At 44.8% G+C, this 20,691-nt stretch overlaps 1 protein-coding gene across 1 annotated transcript in view; it reads right to left on the bottom strand.

The window, feature by feature from the left end:
* The window catches only part of SGK2 (serum/glucocorticoid regulated kinase 2), a 538,190-nt gene that overhangs the window by 238,770 nt on the left and 278,729 nt on the right, over positions 1-20,691 (bottom strand). The gene's annotated exons all lie outside the window — the stretch shown is intronic.

The following is a 20,691-nucleotide window of genomic DNA, read 5'->3' as shown; positions in this document are numbered from 1 at the left end:
GAGACCAACGTTCATGATGCAGTTCAGATACGAACAACTACCTACTAATAATCACCAAGGACGTTCACGCACACAGGCCACTCACAGACTTTGAAAGGCCACTCACAGACTTTGAAAGGCTCTGCCATGACCCAAGCCCACTGGCCAGGGGGCTGTCCACACTCTATAGCCTCCTCATGGACGCAAAGAGACTTCCCCCACCGAGCTTCATGAGTAAATGGGAAACTGACCTGGGAACCACACTCTCGCCAACCCAATGGGAAAAGATCTGTACCCTTTCCCTTCACTGTGCAACATCCAGTGGCATACAAGAAACGGCCTATAAGGTACTATCTCGCTGGTACCGCACGCCACTGGTCACCCATTCCTACGACCCAACCGCCACCAACAACTGTTGGAGATGTGAGAAAGCTCTAGGCACTCTCCTCCATATCTGGTGGACATGCCCCTTGATACAACCCTACTGGGCAGCGATCCACACGATCATCACAAAATTTTCTGATACTCTGCCCCACCTAGACCCAGCAGCCTTCCTCCTACACCACACCTCCGCCCGTAGCTCATCTTATAAAAAATCCCTAACGATCAGGATATTAAACACAGCCAAGAGCCTAATTCCCTTATACTGGAAACAAAAGACCCCACCACCTGTGTCTGCCTGGTTTAAACGCATGGAAGAGCTCAGGGCGCTAGAAGAACTTATCTCACACGCAGAGGGGAGAGAACAGTCGTATATGACGACCTGGACACACTGGATTCTGACTACGACGAAACCCGACTTCCAGACACTTATCACAGACTGAGTAGACATCAGTGGGAACATGGCCCGATACGATGGGTAGAGGTGACAGGGAATGACCACAAAGACAGCGCACGTCATACATAGAGCTACCACAGACAGAGACTAACACGATAGTCTTAGCCCTGACGGGGACGAGGGGCCACACAGACCCATGGGGCAGGGATGACGCTTCCCCAAACGCTGAAGATTCCCCCCCCCCTTGTTTTCTCATCTCCCCTCCCCCCCCCGGCCCGGGCGAACTTGCGGGCCACGCAGCCGGACCAGGATACAGCGGACCACAGGTATGCCATCAAAGGCTTAATTATACATGCTTCGACCTGGAAACCTGCGCGTTTCCCTGCATTGCTGTACCGATACTTAAGATTCGCTAATACTGTACCTGATAACTTGTATGTGCCATTTACTGGAAACCTGCGTGTTTCACCGAACCACTTTTGAGACATTTACTTTTATTGTTGTTCGAATGTATACTCTTGAAAACCTGAATAAAATTTAATTCACAAAAAAAATAAATCACTTTTCTCAGCAAATAGATATGGGGGTTACTCTAGGCCAAAATATAACACAGATTGTGCTTGATGGTGACTGAGACAATGAAACACGCAAACATGTAAAAAGATTTGTGAAACATTGAATAGGGAGATGAAAGTGAGCAAAATGCAGGACAAAGTAAAAAAAAAAAACTAAAATATTCTTCGACCCCACCATAACCAAATCTGGGCCATTTTGCTTTAACTTTAGCACAATTTGTTTGCAATACAAAAAATAATCAATTGTTTGTGATTAACCCTCTTAATCTTAATTAAAGCCTTAATGCTTGTTTTCAGATTCCAGTTTTAATTTAGGAGCCTGTAATAATATATTTGCTGCATACTGACCCGCTGTTACTCTGTGTCTATTAGAAATGGTCCATTGATTTTTCAGAAGCCACACAGCAGAAGGGAAAATAGATGACTCCTCTTGTTCTGGCTGCAACACAAGGAAATAGACTTCAAATGCTGATTTCTTGTATACCAACAAGAGGTAAACAATTATCATAACTTCATCATTTATTTACATTGTACCCAGAAATCTCACAGCTCTAGTCAGGGCTGCCATTAGAAATTCCAGGGCCATTACAAAGCTCAAGAACCGGGCCACAGGGGCTCGCCACTGGGCCATGTTCCGCTGTACCCTCTGATAGCGGCAATATATAACTGTGTATGTACCTTAGAGTGTAAGTGTATCTGGACGCCCTCTTCATTGTACAAAACAGCAGGGGGCCGCAACTGCATAATTAAATAGCGGTATGTAATATATATACAGGTTACAGGTAGTTGACTTTACGAACTAATCGGTTCCGAAGCCTAGTTCATAAAGTGAGAACTAATTTCCCATAGACACAATGTAATAAACACGGGTTCCGTTCCTGACCAACAAATTTTACCATTAAAAAACCTTAATTTTATTAAAGACCCGGAGGCTCCTATTATGCTGCACTCTTTCTTTATTTCCCTCAGCAGCAAAGAAACATTATTGAAAAAAAACATTAAAACAGATCTGCCTTCCAACAGGCAATGTCCGCCTAGCAACATGATCATCCAATCAGCGCCATCCTTTCCCTATAGCTGGCTGAGTGTTGATGACCATTTCCTCTTTCTTTGCTGCTTTCCCTCAGATAAGTACAACTCTCTCAGCTCTGGCTGTGGGAATTCTGTATTTGTTAATGATTGCAAACTATTTGTTTATATTGAATGCATCGATTGCTGGTATACATAAAATGTGTTATTTTACATATTATTCAATGTTTCCTTTAATTGCTGTGCCTTATTGAAGTGTGCTGTGATAGGCACATACTACTTTAATTTGGCAATCCCATTTATGTATTACGCTATTCACATAGTTTTTGGTACATTTGTTGCTCCTTAGGATTTAACTCCTGGGGAGGTTTTTCGGCGACACCGCGGATCCCGGTATTGCCTTACTCAGCCGCGCACGCGCTCCCCGTCAGGGACGCCTCCGGCGGCCATCTTGCGGCTCGGCTGCTGTGTCCGCGCTCGGAATCTTTGTTACCGAGCGCGGTAGACAGCCACAACCGCCGAGCACTAACTATACACACAATCTTCTGCCGCCTCGCGGCTAAACGTTTGACACTTTAAACGCTCAATTCAGCCGGAATTTCACCGGCGGCCATTTAAAACGGCGCTTTCGCGCCCTTTTCATCTGTGACACGCCCACTCCGTCCCCTGAATCGGAGTTGGTGTCCAGAGTTGTGGCGGACGGTCCCCCCTTTCTCCTGCTCCCAAAATTTCGTTAGTAATCTACAGTGAGTAATATTCAGCTACCTGTTGCTAGTTTTTTCTGTTCTATAGTCCTTTGCTGGGTTACTTAACCTTGCCAATACCACTTCTAACAACTACTTATATCATTTTGCCTATTCCTTATTAGCAATATGCAGTCTTCTAACGACTTGCCTGGTCCCTCAGGGACACAATCTAATCCTCACACTGTTTTGGGTATTCCCCCTGTAACTCCTGGGGATGAGGTGGATTTCCCAGCATCTGAGGAAATCCAGGCCATCATGGATACTACTGTTTCCAATTCTGTATCCAAAGCCTTGGCATCTGCCATGGACATTATGTCCTCTTCCATCTCCAAATCTTTTACCCAAGCATTACTACAGGCCCAACTCATGGTCCCTCCGCCTGCTATGTCAGTCGCGATACCACCTGTTTCTCAACCCCCACGCCTCGGCCGCAAAGCCCTGGCAAAAGTTAAGCACTCCTCCAAACTAATGATGGACAGTATAACACCTGTCATGGATGGCGCGAATATTGAACCACCGCGCAAGAGAGCCTCTAGCCGGGCAAAAACGGCTAGACACTGGAAGTGGGCTAAAACCCAGCCTGATAATACTGAGTCAGAGCTCAGTTCAGATGAGGAGAGTGCACCCACCCTAGACTCAGACCAGTCTAATGACTTATCCGACTTAGAGTCGGAGTACGATATGGATAAGGAGCATGATCCCTCCACTAAAATGGCTACCACTGGCATGCCCAGTTCTGATATACACAAAGAGGGTAGAATACTTGACCCACAGGGTGAACCGTTATTCGAACCCGACGATTTACGGCACCCCCGCTCTGCGGAATGGTCACCGGCTGAGCATGTGGCGAAATACATCGCATCTCGAGCCCGTAAGCCTTTAGACAAGGCAACACGTAACAAACTAAGGGCCGAATGCCCACGTCCCACCGTGCCAGACGAAGTCTGTAAGACACCCCAGGTGGACCCTAAAATCATACAATTTCTAAGTAAAACCAATTGGAAACCTAAGAAAGGTCTAGACTTCTCCCTCTATAATTGTCAAGATAAAGTCTTGGATATTTTGGGTCCGGCAACCAAAATTTTCGAAGCCGTAGAGGAATCCTTGGCGCACGACGAAGCCTTAGATCGCCTCACTATTAGAGGTTGGATTCAAAGAGTGATATGCCTTATAGGCAATGCCAATACGGCCCTGGCTACTGAGCGCAGGAAATCTATCCTAATTAAAATAGAACCTAAACTGGTAAATATGGCCATTACTGAGCCAGGAGCCCAAGCAAAAGGGTATCTTTTTGGAGAATCTTTTGTAAAAGACCTGGGCTCTTATGTCCAGACATTCACAGCCTTGGACAAGGCACAAACTAATCTAAAAAGGGTGTTCCACCCAAAGGTTTTTGGTGGGGCCGGCAGAGCAAGGGGCCGTCTGTCCGGCAGACTCAGTAGAGGTTCGCGCCCGAACCGAGGCTCCTATATGGGGAGAACCCCCTTCCACGACCAGAGGCCCGCTCCAACCTTCTTCCCCCAACGAGGTAGACCTTGGTTGTCGAGAGGTGCACGAGGCGCTCCTTCCGGAAGACGTCCTTACGGTAAGCTACCCTTCTCAATTTTCTTCACATGTATTGATAGGGGGCAGACTCACACATTTTTCCCATGTATGGGCCCAAATTACATCAGATGTTTGGATTCTCAGGGCAGTCCAAGGATATCTCATAGATTTTGTATCCCTGCCCACTCAGCTCTCCCCACCCAGGGAGATTGCTTTTTCCCAAATAGACACGACCCTCGTTTCCGAGGAAATTCAAGACTTGGCACTCAAGGGTGCTATCCAAGAAATCCCAATGTGTACCCCGGGATTTGTGAGCAATTTATTCATTGTCCCCAAAAAAGGGGGCGGATCCCGCCCAGTTATCAACCTCAAACATTTAAACACCTATGTAGCCTACCATCATTTCAAGATGGAAGGCATCCATTGCCTACGGGATTTGCTCCAACCAGCGGACTGGATGGTCAAACTCGACCTAAGAGACGCTTATCTTACAGTACCCATTGCGCAAGCACACCAAAACTTCCTGCAATTCATATGGCAGGGAAGAAAATGGCGGTTCCGCTGCCTTCCCTTCGGTCTCTCTTCCGCACCTTGGTGTTTCACCAAGCTCATGAAGCCCGTTATCGCGCTCCTACGCAGTCGGGGGATTCGTCTAATCATATACTTAGACGACATCCTGCTGCTATCCCAGTCAATACCATTACTCCATACTCACCTCGGTTGGACCACAACCTTGCTACAGAATTTGGGCTTCATAATCAATTGGGAAAAGTCCATCCTGGCCCCCACTCAACAAATAGAGTTCCTAGGACTCTTGGTGGACTCAGAAACGCAAACATTGCATTTACCAGCCTCCAAGATGAGAAATATCAAGAAAGAGATAAGACGTGTGCTTACCTTTCCTCAAATATCGCTCAAACACCTGGCCAGAGTGATTGGGCTTCTAGCGGCCTCCATACAGGCCATATTTCCGGGCCCCCTTCATTACAGAGCCCTACAACGCTTACAAGCGTCACACCTCAGAGGCGGTGCCTCATACGAGGATACTCTGACTCTAGACGCGGAAGCGAAGAAAGAACTCCAATGGTGGCTCCTACACATGGAGGCGTGGAACGGCAGAGCCATCTTCGGCTCAGCCCCAGATATAGTCATCGAATCGGACGCGAGTTCTTACGGTTGGGGCGCACGCTGCGGAGATACCTCCACAGGCGGACGCTGGTCAGAAGCGGAATCCAGGCTCCACATAAATTGCTTGGAACTCCTAGCGGGATCCTTTGCGATTCGCAGCCTCTCCCCGACACTGTCCCAGTGTTCAATCCTACTGAAGATGGACAACATATCGGCTGTCCGTTATATCAACCACCTTGGTGGCACAAGATCCAAAGTTCTAGCGAATTTGGCTCGAGATTTTTGGCAGTTCTGTCTGCAACACAACATGACGGTCAAGGCGGAATATTTGCCAGGGTCATACAACACTACGGCAGATTGGTACTCCCGTCACCTGCGGGACTCCAGCGACTGGCACCTCGATCCCCAAATCTTCCAACGCATTTGGGATCTGTGGGGTCCTCTGGCAATAGACTTATTTGCCTCTCGCTTGAACGCCCAACTTCCGACCTTCTTCAGTTGGAGGCCGGACCCCACGGCAACGGCTACGAATGCATTCTCACAAGACTGGTCAACAACCAGGAACTATGCATTCCCTCCATTTGCCCTTATCCCTCGTTGCCTCCTCCACCTACGGCGCCACTTGGGCGACATGGTTCTAATAACCCCCCTATGGCCGGCACAACCTTGGTTTCCTCCTCTGCTGGAGATGGCCATAGACCCTCCACGTCTCCTCCCGGACACCCAATCTCTCCTCCGGGACCCCGAAGGGAATCCCCACCCCCTGATACTTCAGGGCCTCCTCCGCCTCATGGCATGGCTGATTTCCGGGGACCCTGGTCAATCGAGGGAGTTTCGCAATCGACTCTACGACTTCTCGAGGGCGCATGGGCACCCGGCACGAGACAGTCTTACAAGTTTGCTTGGCGCACATGGGATGGTTGGTGCGTGGCACGGGGTGTGGATCCCCTATCAACTCCTGTGACAACTGTCCTGCAATTCTTGACCTCCCTCTATGATAGCGGGAAAGCATACAGAACGGTAAACCTCTACCGATCAGCTATCTCAGCCGGCCATACCGGCACTGACGGGGTTCCAATAGGACGACATCCCTTAGTATGTCGCCTCCTAAGAGGCATCCGCTTCGCAAGGCCACCCTTACCTCGCTATTCCTCCCTATGGGACGTCTCCCTGGTACTAACTTTCCTGACTAGGTGGCCAGACAACGAGTCCCTATCCTTAAAACAAATCTCAGCTAAACTAGTTATGCTGTTATGTCTAGTCTCATGCAAAAGAGTGTCAGACGTTCGAGCTCTCGATGTCAATGCCCGGTCCTTCACCCCAGAAGGAGTTGTCTTTGACATCTCACGAAGGACGAAATCGTCCTCCAGATCGGTCCTGTATCCAGCGTTCCCCGCGACACCACTCCTCTGCCCAGTAGCATGTCTTAGGGCGTACGAAGCTCGTACTGCATCCCTCCGGATTGAGTCGAACCCCCAACTCTTCATCTCCTTCCGTAAACCGCACGCTCCGGTATCCTCTCCTACCTTGGCCCGCTGGGTCAAATGGCTCATGTCCTTGGCAGGTATTGATACCTCCATATTCTCTCCTCATTCAGTTCGCGGTGCCATGGCCTCCAAAGCCTCTATGGCGGGTTGTCGCTTGGAAGATATACTAAAGGCGGCTGATTGGTCCGCAGAATCTACTTTCCGTAATTTCTATTTCAAACCAATCCAGCATTTCGCAGAAGCAGTGATATCACAGCTTTGAAATAGCATAATAGGAGCCTCCGGGTCTTTAATAAAATTCAAGGATTTTACAATTATCATGACGGAAAGTCATGATTTTATTAAAGACACGGAGGCGAGTATTATCCCACCCACCCACCCTCGGACGGCTCAGTGGTGGGTCGAGGTAAGTTTTCAGAGAAAAGATTTCCAAGGTAAGTTCAACTTGACGGTAGGGATGATATCACATATCTACATCGCTCTAGAGCACTATATAATGATGGGACTTTATTGCCATTGTTGTCCTCAGGTTGGTAGTTGCCTCTTACTACTGTTATGAAAAGTTATCACTGTTCTTGCAGACATTTAGACCTATATATATGCGGACAACCCATAATTCTCAAGAAATTACCATATTTCTCTTGTTTCTTTAGCGTGACCTGGCTAAAAGACCTCTTGGAATCACGTGCTTTGTTACGAATCGTTTGGTTTACTCTGGTTTCCTGTTCCGAGTTTGAGTTTCTTCGGGAGTCGCAAGAAAGAAAGAGGAAATGGTCATCAACACTCAGCCAGCTATAGGGAAAGGATGGCGCTGATTGGATGATCATGTTGCTAGGCGGACATTGCCTGTTGGAAGGCAGATCTGTTTTAATGTTTTTTTTCAATAATGTTTCTTTGCTGCTGAGGGAAATAAAGAAAGAGTGCAGCATAATACTCGCCTCCGTGTCTTTAATAAAATCATGACTTTCCGTCATGATAATTGTAAAATCCTTGAATTATTAAGTACAAATACAAAATGAAAGCATAGCAAACACATGTATGTTGTAGGAATTTTAAAGGCATACATACCATATTGAAATCTTCATCAAATTATCATCAATCCTCATACTATTCAATGAAGGGACATGCTGCACTTGTTGAATGGGGGCACCTCTCTTAAGCCCTCCTACTTATTCATATTCTTGATTATCAGCTTCCCCCTCTCCTTTACCACTTTTCTGTTACTCCTTTCCTTTTTACAGCTCTCAAACTTTTGTTACCGAGTAAACTAGCAGAAGCCAAACACAGAGAGATGGATGCAGGTCTTCAGGAAGTAAGAAGTCTTTATTAACATACCGATCGGGCCTCAGATGAACTCCTGTTCCAAAAATATCTGAGAGACCAACATATGGTGTACATTCCTTATATAGCACTATAACTCCTCCCATTAATAGCTACACCCACATATACCTTTAACCAATCAATGAGCAGAATATAGACTTGTACATCTGGTCAAACCACATGGCCCATCCAAGACAAAGGAAATAAGTGCAATTTCAGTTCCTGCATTCCTGCACATGCTCAGTACATTGATGACAGTATCCTAGCTACGTGTAGCTAACTAACTGACACAACATACACATATGCCACATGGAAATCTTGGCCTACTAAATTTACATTCACCGGAATTCCACCACATTCCCCCCTTTGATGCCGCTGATACAATTTATTCCAGATGCATCACCAATCACAGTTTTACCTACATCTCTCAAGTAGCCATTGAACCAGAGTAGACCTTGTAAGCATCTTAAAAACTCCTTCAACATTCCGCATCCTGAATATATTCTCTTTGGGCTAGGGGATCATATCTATAGACAGCCATTATATGAGCCGCTGTCTTTCTCTCTATAGTAGTCTCTATAATACTACGTAGGGACCTTACCACTAATGGAATTAGACAGGGCAGAAAAAGACATAAGAATATGATAAAAACTACTCCTACTACACTACTCCTACTAACGCCTTAATTCCTCCAAGCTGCTCATACCAGCTTCCAAACCAACTATTAGGATTATACCCATTTCAGACCTGAGTCGGTACATGCGCAAGTTTCACCATGTGACTAGTAAGTTCAGCCACTGCCTGACCTTCATCATCTATATGCAAACAACAGTTGCTAAGGTTAAACTTTCCGCATACACCTCCTTCCATTGCTAATAGATAATCTAAAGCTAATCTATTTTGATAGATGGCTGATCTCATCCTGGTATTTTGCTTAGATAGAAGATTAAGCGCTTGAGCTGTCTCATTAGTAATAATCCCAACCACCGCCTGTAGTCTAATAATGCGGTTAAGCATATATATCGGAGTTCTATATCCATAAGTGCCATCTTCTGCCCAAGTTGCAGGTCCATAATAATTAATAATACGTTGAGGGGGCCACTCATCATCTTCCCAACTACCTATATTCAAGGATGCTCTCTTCCTTTTATGATTTACATCGTAAACGTTAACTCCCAAGGTCTCTCCTGTCTCAATTGGCAACAATAAGAAGGATGGTTTGAGCATACCTAATACACATGCCCCTTCCCAATCTTGTGGTAACTCCGAATAAGCTTTTTTACCACAAATCCAGTATAAATTTGCTGGGGCTTTCCAACTAGATGTAGCAGATAAGTCAAACCATACCTCCTTTAAATGAGTGTATTAGTAGGATTAGTAGGCTCCGAGACATTTGAAGCTGACCACCAAGTAGTGTTTTTAGTATTAACATTATAGGCTTTTTGTCCCAAGCAAGTTAGCTCACCTACAGACGTGTTATACATTGTCCCTTTCCTGGCTATACAAACATGACCTATAATGGAGGTTTTTAACCGCCATTCCGATTTACTTCTAGTACTTACTTGATGATCAGACTGAAAATGTATCTGTTGTTCATATGTCTCAGAGCCAGGGTACCATATTTCCTTTGCCTCCCATGGCCACTGGTCTCCCATATTAGTTCCTCCACACACATAGCAATTAGTTACATTAAGACTACCCGCAATACTCTCAGCCAAATCAATAAATAGGTTCTTAATATTATGGGGAATTTTATCCTCAACACTCATCTCCTCATAAAAGGAATGGAAAACCTAATGAGTTTGAGTTGCCACTGTCTCAGTTTCAAGACCAACATATATTGTTCCTGGATCTACTCCTGTGCCATGTATTTGGAACCCAAAAATATTTCCAAATTTGTCAATAAAATGCTGGGGATTAGAGATGGTCATATGGACCGGATTACATTCCATAGATTTACAGTATGGTGTGGTAGGCAACCTTTGGATAATCATATCTTGATCCACAGTTTTTCCCCAGGTTGCCCACCCTACACAAGACCAATAGGGACAAAAATTATAATCTCTATTTGGGCAATCAGGATCAGTAGATCTTTTACTGGGACATACATATTTATCATTAAACCCATAAGTTCGTTCCCATTTAAGATTACCACATACATTCCAAGGTTTTCTACTACCAGAAATCACCTTACATGCATCAAATAGCAGAACATCCGTAGAATGTATGGTATTTATCACAGTCCTATTTATCAAAGTTCCCTGGGAATTACTATTCCTAATTACCAACCAAATTGTACGGGGTTGGAATTGGGGATCGAAACATTTAGACTCTCCTGATATTGGCTTGCACACACTATAATCAATATCCAAATATCTACATTTAGATACAGATCCCTTACATTCATACTGTGAGTGCCAGATGAGAGTTTGGGATATTTGGTTACCTGTTTTAGTAGTCTTAATGCAACTATCGCAATTCGGTATGTCTGTACTCCTACCTTCCTGAAAAATCACACAAATACCTAAACACACAATATAACACATTATTTCAAAATTCCTCATTTTTCTTCGACCGTGCGACGGCACCTCAGCTTCCTGTTTGTGAGGGCTGCAAGGATGTTGTTCTTCTGATCCTCACTTTCCTTCACAGAGATCCCTTCGAGACACTCTGGCTATGACACGTAGGCAGGTGGTCAGGCTTTATTATGGCTGTCAAAACACCTACTTGTTGAACTCTATAGTTACTCTAGATGTCCCAATATCTCCTCGTCACTCCGACTGAGTTGCACGCTTCAACCGGATCTTGCAAGGATTCTCAGGATCTGGGATAGCTTGCCTAGAATGATGAATCCACGGCGTCACCTCTGCCACCTTTACAGCTGTTGGAGTAGATAAAAGAACAACATAAGGACCCCACCACTTTGGACCTAATGGAACAATATTCCATTATTTTATCCACACTTGATCTCCTGGTTGATAGGAATGAACAGGTGGATATATGTTCACAGGTAACCTATCTTGCACCCATTTCTGCACCTCCTCCATAGTTTTACCCAACTCTACAACCTGCTGCCGAGTAATTCCTTCACCCAACTGATTTAAGTCCCCCCTTAGATTACTTAGTATGGGAGGTGGACGCCCATACATAATTTCAAAGGGAGACAAACCCATCCTTCTGGTAGGCGTACTACGTATTCGCAACAGAGCTATTGGCAAAAGGACATTCCACTTGAGCTGAGTGTCATGATCGCCACCGTGACATCCCGACTGCCAGACGTGGTCACCCCAGAAGCGGCAAACAGGGGATTTGAACCGTGGTTCTTCTGGACTGTATCCTGCTATGTTACCTCTGAGCCATTTCAGGACTTTGGATAACTCCTGTTTATTCCTGAATTGCCTGCAGCACTAGGGGGCTAGACTTCACAAGGCTCAGACCTGTCAGTAACTCTCCAGCTGAATCTGATACCTAATTAACAAGGTATAAGACACTGCCCCTCCCTAAGGGCAGTGTCAGTTCATTGACTTTGGTTCCTGTTATTTCGAGTTCCTGTTGGTTTTCGGCTTCTGACCTGGGCTTTGTTCTTGTTTATCCTGAATTCTGGCATCCTCTGACCACTGGCTTACCCACGACTATTCTCCTGCTCTAATCCTTGTCTGTACTTCGACCTGGTTATCCTGAACAGCCCCCGTGCACAGACTCACAGGCCAGGTGAGTTCTTCCCTGACCGCCTTGGCCTGTGTTTAATTGCAAGGGTGAGCATATCTCTGCACACTGGACTCCCACCAAGGTAAGCCGTGACACTGAGTTTCCTGACACATTTTAGCCAACTGGGTTTTTATTGTTCATCCTTTCCACCTTTCCAGAACGCTAGGGTCTATATTCTGTATGAAGTTTCCACTTGATACCAAGCACATGAGTTAGTTGTTGCAAACACTGATGAATAAAGGCTGGGCCATTATCTGATCCTATACAACACGGAAGTCCATATAACCATATAACTTCTCGCAACAGAAATCGTACAACTTCTCCTGCCTTTTCTGTACGAGTTGGACAAGCTTCTACCCAGCCTGAGTAGGTGCACACAGCTACCAACAAATAACAATATCCCCCAGATTTAGGCATCACAGTGTAATCTATTTGCAAATCTGACATTGGGAGTTGTCACGTCTAAACATTTGTTATGAAGGAACACAACTGCAGATTTCTTATAGTTTGAATATTTATTATAAAAAGTAAAAGGTATTGACTTTAATTCCAATTTACAGGTACTGTAGCTTTAAGTAATAAACGATAACTGAAGTCCACAAATATAGGCACTGTAGCTTTAAGTAGTAAACGATAACTGAAGTCCACAATTATAGGCACTGTAGCTTTAAGTAGTAAACGATAACTGAAGTCCACAATTATAGGCACTGTAGCTTTAAGTAGTAAACGATGACTGAATCAGAAAGAGTCCTTTAGTAGTATTAATTAATTAGGTGATAAGAAGTTACAATAGCTGTTCCATAGACTTTAACTGAAGTAAGACAGATGCAGCTAACTGAGACAAAGTATGAGTTGAAGTTAGCTGTAACGGGTTTGTTTTAACGAAGGACTTTGGAGACAGGAAATAACAGCTTTGAGATGCAACGCTTATCACAGAGGTTTTACTTAGCTTCCGGCACATAGAACACTGGTTCCCGAGATCTCCTCAGAGGCGGTTTATCCTGAATGGTGAGAGTTCAGCTTTAGTCGTGGATGAGGAAAGGTGAAGGGAACTTGAAGTCTTCCAGTCCGGTCCGGTAACAGAGGCTTTCACAACGATGTTGCAGCCGGTTCGTGAGTACGGAACGTAGTTCATTAATCCAGCCTCGATCAGCTGGTGCGGTCAGATTAAATAGGGAGACCGTGTCATAAAGAGGTGTGGCTAAGCTCCGTGGAACCAGGAAGTAAGAGGATACCATAATTAAGGCATGACAGGAGTCCTCCCATATATTGAACTCCAGGGGGTTTGACAGGGCCTTGTCTTGCATTATTTTGGGCACACAAAACACATCTCCGAACTATGGCTTGAGTCAGACTAGATAACCTTGGTATATAGAAATGTTTCCTAAGAGATTCTTCCATACTATCTCTTCCAGTATGTGTACCATTATGGAAGTTTTGAACAATCTCTATAGCCAGAGATGTCGGAATAACTATTCTTCCATCTTCTAACTGATACCAGTTATTCTCCAGATATTTCCCAGCTTCAGTCTTCAACCACTCCATCTCTTGGGTTGTATATATTGGAGTCCATTGAGACAGAGGTGCAGGTACAAGGGCTGCGACATATCCCACATATTCCTCTTGCCCAGATTCAGCGACATGTTTTGCTGCGTTGTCGGCCATGCAATTTCCTTTGATGACATCACTATCACCCCTCAGATGTGCTCTACAGTGTATAATACCGACTTCCTTCGGTTCCCATACCGCTTCTAACAGTTGGAGTATTTCAGCCGCATACTTGATCTCTTTTCCTTCCGAATTCAGCAATCCCCTTTCTTTATACAATGCTCCATGTGCATGGGTGGTTAGAAAAGCATACTTCGAATTAGTGTAGATATTCACTCTCAGCCCTTTAGCTAATTGCAAAGCCCCGGTTAATGCAATCAGTTCCGCCTTCTGTGCTGATGTCCCTTTTGACAGTGGCCGTGCTTCTATCACCTTATCTATAGTCGTTACCGCATATCCTGCATAACGTACACCTTCCTTCACATAACTACTACCATCAGTATAATACTGTATGTCTGGATTCTGGATGGGAAAATCATGAAGATCAGGCCTGCTTGAAAACACTTCATCCATTATCTCCAAACAATCATGTTGACTTTCAGTAGTCTGAGGCAAAAGGGTAGCTGGATTCAAATTGTTGACGGTTTCGAGGTGTACTCTTGGATTTTCACACAACATAGCCTGATATTTGGTCATTCGACTGTTGCTAAACCAATGATTTCCCTTATAATCCAAGAGGGTCTGTACTGCATGAGGTACTCTCACATAGAGTTCCTGACCCAAGGTGAGCTTGTCAGCATCTGCTACCAGTAAGGCAGCAGCAGCCACTGCTCGCAGACAAGGTGAAAGACCACTGGCCACTGCATCCAACTGTTTGGACATGTAAGCTACAGATCTTTTCCATGATCCCAAGTATTGAGTTAATACTCCCACAGCCATTCTTCTTTGCTCATGTACGTACAGATGGAAAGGACGTGTATGATCTGGTAGACCTAGGGCTGGTGTACTCATTAGTGCTTTCTTAACATCTTCGAATGCCTTCTGTTGTTCAGAGGTCCACAAAAAGGGGTCATGTTCTGTTCCTTTCACAGCTTCGTATAGAGGTTTCGCCAATATTGTATAATTAGGAATCCATATCCTGCAGAATCCAAAGAATTCTCGCACTTGTCTTCTATTCTTAGGTATAGATATCCGACACACTGCTTCTTTTCTTTCAGGTCCCATCATTCTTTGACCTTCGGATATATGGATCCCTAAATATTTAACACTTGGCTGGCACAATTGCGCTTTCTTCCTCAATACCTTGTATCCTGCTCTCCATAGAATATGAAGCAAATTGGCCTGTTGGCATATCTCTTAAGTAACAGCCGCTATCAATAGATCATCCACATATTGAAGTAGTACACATTCTCCTGGGATGGACTTGAAATCTTGCAAACCCTGGCTTAATGCAGATCCAAATAGGGTAGGTGAATTCTTGAACCCTTGAGGTAGTCTGGTCCAGGTCATCTGATGCTTTGAACCTGTATCAGCATCTTCCCATTGGAAAGCAAAGATATGTTGACTCTCAGCAGCAATTCGAAGACAAAAGAAAGCATCCTTAAGATCTAACACTGTGAAGTAGGCTGCCCCACCTGGTATCAAGGCAAGCAGATTGTAAGGATTGGGTACAACTGGGTGTATATTAACTACTGCATCATTAACTGCTCTCAAATCCTGTACAGGACAATATTCGTCCGATCCTGGTTTTTGAACAGGTAATAATGGAGTGTTCCAGGAGGAAGTACAGAATTTTAGGATACCATACCTTACGAACTTATTGAAGTAGGTTTGTATATTTTCCTTAGCCTTTTGGGGTATGTGATATTGACGTAGGCTCACAGGATAGGCCCCAAGCTTTAGTTCAATATGTATGGGTGGGATATTACGAGCAAGTCCTGGTGGATTATTCTCTGCCCATACTACTGGAATGTCAAATTAGGATTCATCACTCTTAGGGTTAACACTTGTCACTATGGAATAGAAGCGCCATTCTTCTTCTCTTGGGACCGATATCGCCATTATGCCTGGTAATCCCTTAAACTTCAGAGATGTTGATCCATTAGGTAAAAAGGTTATCTGGGCTTGAAGCTTCGATAATAGATCTCGGTCCCTTGCTCAGCCTATTCTGATCTCCTCTATTCACTTCCCTTCCCTGTCTTTCTACACTTGAGATAGCTACCGCTAGCATATCTGCCTTTTTCCTCATTTTACGTTCTTCCTCCCGCTTTACCTCATCAAACCTTTTGCAACACCTCAGCCGTCTTTGACATATTAATTGCCTTCTTCCCTCCTGCCTTCATGCCAGCAATTATGGCTTCCCGATAAGCCCTTAGTTGGGGCATGTCAGCACCATTCACGTTCCAATTTGGATCGACATTTGGATAATGGGCTGCAGCCCACGCAACTGGATTGGCCTGATTTTGAGTACGGGCCGTTTCCTCAAGCGCTTTAATAGCCGCTTGATTAATCCGGGTCCTTTCCTCACAATTAAATAAAGTTAATAATAATTGCTGGCAATCGGCCCAGGAGGTGTTTGGATAATAGAAGTAACCAAATCTGTCATAACTTGAGGTTTGTCAGTATATGAAGAGTTATGAGTCTTCCAGTTAAATAAATCAGTCGTAGTGAAGGGGACATATACAAACACTGGATCTGCCCGTTGTATTTGGCCATTCTCATCCACGTGTTGGGCCTGGTGTAAGTCGGAGGGGCATTTGGTAATGTCGGGGTTGGAGGGCACCAGTCATCTGTCGGGTTAATATGGGACTACAATACGATTATTTCATAATGAGTTCCGGTCTAGGGGTAGTAAGGCAAGGGGAGTGAGGCGGATTAATTTTACTGGGCGGAAGTTCGGTCAACAGGATATTACGGGCCGGGCTGGGAGAAGCCTGACCAGGAACCAGAAGTGACGTCAGTTCTGGATATATGGAACTAGTGGAGGCCGGTACCGGAAGGGGAGGTTTCAGAGCTAGTGGGCTGGGCTCTGAACTAGATGCATGAGTGGGCAGGGACAATGGGAAAGGGGGAGTAGCAACACCAGTAGCACCACCTCTGACCTTAGAGGAAGTGTAAGGGGGTGGGGAGGGAAGGTCAGTTTCAGAGGGGGAATCTAAAATGGGTGGAGTTGCGGCCCTTATGGATAAACGAGTCCTGGCCACCATGAGGCGACATTGCTCCTCGTGGCGTACCCTAACCCATTTAGGCAATTCTTCTACAATCTGTTTACAACAATCAATATACGGAAACTGATCATAAAATTCATGACTACTAGATACAGCCGCGTGCACACGTTGTACCAAAATGAGATCAAGGCTACCACGTGGTGGCCATGCGGTCACCAGGATAGGCCATTCTCTGCTACATAAGGTAGTCAAACGTTTTGGGGACAATTTTAGCCCCAAATCACAAGCTTTTTATCCCTTTGTAAAATTCTTCAACATACACGACAAGGGATCAACGGTCTTTGAGTCAGACGCACCCATACTGGCAATGGAACGTCTATTACAAAGATACACAATACTTCAAACACTTCCAACAATCACACTTGTTTCCCTGGCAACAGTACCACGTGGCACGGTTGCTAAGCCAAACATACACACACGATAACACGCAGAGAATTCTCGTTCATACAGTGATATCACAGCGTCCCACTCACAAAGATCTACCAAACACTAACTACTTACCTCTATAACTATAAATCGTCTCTACAATTATCCGTACTATAAATCAACTTTTAACTAACCAACTAAATCACATTCTAGTAATCTCATCTTTACAGTCAGTGGTTATGGTACAGTTAGTAAGTGGTTATAATACAGTTTTAAAGTCACAGATCAGTTAGTAACAGTTATGGTATTATACATATAACATAAAACAGCAATTGTTAGTATTTTTTACACAATGTCAGTGGTTATGGTACATGTCAGTAGTTATGGTACCGTTCGCTATTTTACAATTATACACAACATTTACACTCCCACTAGACGGCAGAGCTCTAACTTTCTAGTAGGACAAGTTAACCAATTCAACAACTACAATATATTTAACAACATTTAACAACCTATTGTCCACGCCCGCCCCCACCCCTGCGCGGCGGGTGGGGGCCCTAAAAAACAATAAGGGGGGGAGACCTACTGTCCTCCCCCCTGACCCCCACCCCTGAGTGGTGGGTGGGGGCCCAAAAAAACAATAAGGGGGGGACCTACTGTCCTCCCCCCCTGCCCCCACCCCTGAGCGGTGGGTGGGGGCCCTAAAAAAAACAATAAGGGGGGGGACCTACTGTCCCCCCCTCGGCCCCCACCCCTGAGCGGCGGGTGGGGCCCTAAATAAAAATTCTTCCCCCCCCAATCAAGGTGACTAGGGGTCCCAAGCCCCTAGTCACGCCCCACCCAAATAAAACTATCCCCACCCTAAAAATAGTGAGGGGGAAATAAAATAACTAACCTGTAAACAAAAATTAAACTTGCCATTTGACGTCTTCTTTTTTCTAATCTTCATTTTAGCCCCAAAAAAGGCCAAATAAAAAGCCATCATAACCGTCGAATTTAAAATAAAATAAGAAACCCGAGCGCCCCCAAAAATCCAGACGAAAAAGAAAAAACCCGACGCTAAAAAAAATCAATCCATCTTCGCCCACAGGCTGCTCAATGTTTAGTAGACATGCCCCTACTCGTGGTATAGCGAGTAGGGGCATTGGGGAGATTTTAATCTCCCTTATGCTATTATGGGGGTCATATTGACCCCCATTGAGTGAGAGGGGGACCTGGGGGGCTTATGAAGTGGCCGCTTCTATCTTTACATATTACAAGGAGGGAGCTGCGAGCCGGTAGTTCCCTCCTTGTAACAAACGAACACTGATATTCGGTGTTAGTTTGTTCATCTGACATTTCTATTCATTCATTCGTCTGTCTGATGAATGAATGAATGAATAGATTAAATTCCTGTTCGCATGTCTAGGTGTTTCACTGGGCATGTGTGGGAATCTCACAGTGCTATCTAGTGTGGGCAGATGACGTGTCCCAAAGGGACTTCATCTACCCACACAAAGATGGCGGCGCCCTGAATAAAGATCGGGCAGAAAATAAAGATTAAAAAAGAGGTAATATGGGGGACTTAGGGGCATTTGGGAGTGACTAGGGGGTCAGTTAGATGTAGTGGAGTTGTGAGGGGGGTTAAAAAAACCCGGCATTCGGCCATGACAGTGTCGCTTTCAGTGGTTTCCCCAAATTCAACTGAAATGGCAACTTATAATGACTTCAAGCATCTTTAGAACTTATTAGAGCACCCTTTTGCTGTTATGACCTGCTGCAAATGAGATGCATAGCCCGACACCAACTTCTGACAGTGTTCCTGAGGAATCGTAGCCCATAGCTCGTGAGCAATACCCTCCAGTTCAGTGATATTCTTGGGTTTGCATGCTGCTTGCCTTGTTCAAATCTCACCAGAGATTTTCTATGGGGTTCAAGTCAGGTGACTGTAATGGGCACTGTAGAATTTTCCAGGACTTCTTCTGCAACCAAGTCTTGGTGGAATTTGAGGTATGATTGGGATCATTGTCTTGTTGGAAGGTTTAATGATGCTCAAACTTCAGATTCCTCATAGACTACATGTTTTCTCCTAGGATTTCCTGATACTACAATAAATTCATATTGCCTTCCACACACTGCAGGTTTACAGTGCCAGAGGATGCAAAGCAGCTCCAGAGCATCACCGAGCCACCACCACCCTTAACTGTAGAAAGGGTGATCTTTTCAAGATTTGCTTCCTTCTTCTAACTCTAGACATACCGCTGATCCATTGGGCTGAAAAGTTCCTGTTTTGTTTCAGCGATCCACAGAACAGAATCCCCAAACTTCTGTGGCTTATTTAAATGATTTTGAGCATAACGGAGCCAATTTTTATTGTGCTTTTGAGTCAGTAGTGGTGTACATCTTCGAGTTCTGGCATGGAAACCTTTCGCGTGTAGTACACAACTTACTATGCTCACTGAAACCTCAGTACCTGTTTCCACCAAGTATTGTTGCAGGTCTTTTGCAGTCACTCACAGGTTTTTCACAACCCGCCTTCTCAGAAATCTGGTTGCACCCATTGATAGCTTCCTTTTTCTGTCCCGTCCAGGTAGTGTAGCCACTGAGGAAAAATGCAGAGCTTGAGTATTGATGGTTTTGGAAATGTGTGAAGTGAGGCCTGAAGAACAGAGATGGAGAAGGAACAGTTATATGAAGGTATTTATAGCCGGGAGGAGCATAGGAAAGAGGGGGAGGGGGAAGGGGGTAGAGTAGCCATTACTTAATCACTTTTTCTGTTTATGCAACGCTTGTCACACCTCCTCTGGTTCTGACTGACACATCCTGCATAAAAAAAAACTGGTTTCACTTTCAATCAGATGTAATTTACCTTAAACCAATGTATCTCTTTCTCTGTAAGTTAAACTTTAATCACATACAGAAGGCTCTTACAGGGTCTAGCGAGCTATTAACATAGCAGGGGATAAGAAAATCTAAATTAAACAGAAATTGCAATAAAGGAAGGATAAACTGTATATGACTATTCACAGGAAGTGTTTAGGGAGGCTGTGCAAGTCACACGCAGGGAGGTGTGACTAGGGTTCATAACCTCTAGAATGTAAGCTCATTGAGCAGGGCCCTCCACCTCTCTGTTCCTGTACGTCCAGTGTCTGGTTACAATTACATGTCTGCTAGTCCACCCATTGTACAGCGCTACGGAAGCTGATGGCGTTATATAAATGATAAAATAATAATAAACAAAGTTATTTACCTAACTCTTAAATGGCAGAGAACTGA

The sequence above is a fragment of the Pelobates fuscus genome, chromosome 5 (assembly GCF_036172605.1).
Source record: "Pelobates fuscus isolate aPelFus1 chromosome 5, aPelFus1.pri, whole genome shotgun sequence".
In the NCBI taxonomy this organism is placed as follows: Eukaryota; Metazoa; Chordata; class Amphibia; order Anura; family Pelobatidae; genus Pelobates; species Pelobates fuscus.
Note: the sequence above shows the minus strand (reverse complement) of the source record. Positions and strands in the feature narration are given on the sequence as shown.